General features: G+C 33.1%; 1 pseudogene; it reads left to right on the top strand.

The window, feature by feature from the left end:
• The first annotated feature begins 674 nt into the window (after nucleotides 1-674).
• On the top strand, nucleotides 675-3,170 carry LOC122724883 (annotated as a pseudogene).
• The last annotated feature ends 215 nt before the right edge of the window (nucleotides 3,171-3,385 follow it).

The following is a 3,385-nucleotide window of genomic DNA, read 5'->3' as shown; positions in this document are numbered from 1 at the left end:
TAACATAAAATAAGGATATTAAGTTTTATACAAATAAAAAATCATTACTAATGATTTGAATTAAAGTGTAATGATAATTTGAATTATTATTTAAAAAAATAAAATATTAAAGACAAGTTGTATTGAAAATAAAATAAAGTTATTATAATTGATTTATATCTTAACCAAAAGGATAGGAGAGAGTAAAAATAAATGAATCTCATTTAATTTGTACAACTATTTATTTATATGTTGAGTTGAGCTAAATTTCTTGAATTCTCCTTTTGTTTTATGAAAAATATTTTTCATATTTTTTGACATTTAAAATATTTAAAAAATTAATAAAAATAATTTTTTATTAAAAAATTAAATTATTTTAAAGAAAATAACTTATTTTTTAATAAGGAAAAGACATTTTATATATTATGATAATTTGTAGCTACTTGTAACTGTTTTTATTTTTGAGTTTGTGATTGGCTTTGGGTTATGTTTGACTAGTAATTTATCCTGACAAGAAATCCTTAACCTGTGCTAGTGTTAAAACCCACTTGAGCAGTAGTATCACGTGAGGACTTTTGGTATGTGGTTCCAATTCTACTACATTACCAGTCAAATAATTGCATTGGACAACTGCAGCAATTCAAGACCTATTTGGTCAAATACAAGACTCCAAACTCCAAATATGGACAGCTTAATAAAAACAACAAATGAAATCCATTTTGTGGTCTTTTAGACTGATTTCATTTTGAAGATCTTGACAACATTTTTCATTCTTATGCATCTGTCCAAATCTCATTGTATTTGATTTAGTAGAACCATTTCATCAATTTAGTCGTACATTTGGAAAACTATATAAAGGAACCAGAAAACCATTTTTCTACACGACTTCAAAACTCACCATCACTTGTACAATTCTTATATTGCTTCTGGAAATGGAATCTGAATACTTAATGGGAGGAATCATGGCTTCTTTGTTGGGGTTTGTGTTGTTGTATAGAATAACAGCACAGAAGAAAGCCACAACATCAAGAGGAGTTGCAAGATATGAAAAATTAGAGAGCTCTGAAAATGGAATAGACCAGGCAGAGAAAGACAATAAACCAGATGTAATTATTGTTGGAGCTGGGGTGGCAGGTTCTGCTCTTGCTTATACTCTTGGCAAGGTAACTCTCTCTGTCTATTACTTCTTGTGTGCTTGCTTTTTAATCTATCAGAAATATGTGATTTACGTCCTTGTTTCCTTCTCTCCAATGCAGGATGGAAGGAACGTACATGTGATTGAAAGAGACTTGACTGAGCCTGACAGAATTGTTGGAGAACTTCTCCAACCTGGTGGCTACCTAAAACTAATTGAGTTGGGACTTCAAGGTAACCAGAATAGGAAGTTCCAAAATTTTTATTACTGCAAACCAATGTTGTCACTTCTAATTCTTAGACTATATACATTTTGAGTGGCTGCAGATTGCGTAGAAGACATCGATGCCCAACAAGTATTTGGATATGCTCTTTACAAGGGTGGAAGAAGTACTAAACTTTCCTATCCCTTGCAAAGCTTTGATTCTAACGTGTCTGGCAGAAGCTTTCACAATGGACGTTTCATCCAAAGGATGCGAGAAAAAGCTGCTAGTCTAACCAAGTAATCATCGTTTCCTTTCCAATTCCATTAATGAAACCTTTTTCATTTAACGTGTAAGTTCATAACTTAATTTCTCTAATTTCTCTTTACAATGTAAGATTGGAACAAGGAACAGTAACATCCTTGCTTGAAGTAAATGGAACAATCAAGGGTGTCCAATACAAAACAAAAACTGGTCAGGAACTTGCTGCATCTGCTCCACTAACAATAGTTTGAGATGGTTGTTTTTCAAACTTGCGACGCTCTCTTTGCAATGCCAAGGTCAAGATCGGGTTTCAAACTTGCAATAGCTATGAATGTCTTATTCACAATTTCACTTGTAATTTATGGATTTTGCCTTGTAATGTTTGCAGGTTGAAATCCCCTCTTGCTTTGTTGCTTTGATATTGGAGAACTGTGAGCTTCCATACCAGAATCATGGACATGTTATTCTGGCAGACCCTTCACCAATCTTGTTCTATCGTATTAGTAGCTCAGAAATTCGTTGCTTGGTTGACATACCAGTAAGCCAAAAACTGCCATCAATTTCCAATGGTGAAATGGCCAACTATTTAAAATCCATAGTGGCTCCCCAGGTATTAATAACTTGCTTATTTAGCCTGCTAATACAACCATTTGTTATTTGTTATTTTAACTTTTACTTAATTTGATCCTTAATATAGTTATTAGCTTAAAGGAGCTTTCGATCATGACTCAGTTTATAATGCATGGAGGAGATGTTCTTTTCTTTTCTTTTGAAATTACAAGTCGTTACTCTTTGATTCCTTGGACTCATCAGGAACTTGCATGTTTCAGATTCCTCATGAGCTATTTGATGCTTTCATTTCTGCCATTAACAAAGGAAACATCAGAACAATGCCTAATAGAGAGAGAGCAAGGAAAAGAGTAAATTTATGTTAACCATGTGTTCTTTTCTTTCTTATCCAGCCAGTGGCATCTACTATAAATACATTGGCAGGAGCCTTATACAAAGTCTTTAGTGCATCACATGATCCAGCACAAGATGAAATGCGTAGAGCATGTTTCGACTACTTGAGCCTCGGAGGTGTATTTTCAAGTGGACCTATTGCTTTACTCTCAGGTTTAAACCCTCAGCCATTGAGCTTGGTTATGCACTTCTTTGCTGTGGCTGTCTATGGTGTTGGTCGCTTGGTATTTACATTGCCATCTGCCAAGAGGATATGGATGGGGGCTAGAATGATCTCAGTATGTATATTGACTACACTTTTAAGTTGTATGAGTCATAGTTTTTTGTTTCTTTTTTCCCTAATATTCTTCTTTTTCTTTAGGTTGCATCAAGGATTATATTTCCAATAATAAGAGTTGAAGGAGCTCAACATATGTTCTTCCCAAAGGTCATGGCAAAATACTGCAGACCCTTAGCTCTTTGAAAATTGAAGCAAGCAAAATGAATGATACTTGACGGCATAGCTAATCAAATTTACCCAGAACTAACCATTTATCTTGTACTAAATTGTAAACTAGAATAGGTTTTGATTCATCTTTCTTTTTTTTTTTTTAAGATTTGATGTAGGAATTTTCAAATGTAATACAACTGCTAAATGGACATTTATTCTTTTACTCTTTAACAAATTTGGTATGCAGTTAAATGAGTTATGGCCTTTGTTACTGATTACACCTTGAAAGGAGAATTTGAATAATTAGTTTGAAGTAGAATTTGAATTCGAAACCTCTAGTATCGGTCAATAAGATGATTGAATAATTAAGATGATTGAATCATTAGTTTGAAGTAGAATTTGAATAATTGTT

Source organism: Manihot esculenta, chromosome 10 (genome assembly GCF_001659605.2).
Source record: "Manihot esculenta cultivar AM560-2 chromosome 10, M.esculenta_v8, whole genome shotgun sequence".
Taxonomy (NCBI): domain Eukaryota; kingdom Viridiplantae; phylum Streptophyta; class Magnoliopsida; order Malpighiales; family Euphorbiaceae; genus Manihot; species Manihot esculenta.
This window is presented reverse-complemented; position numbering and strand designations above follow the sequence as displayed.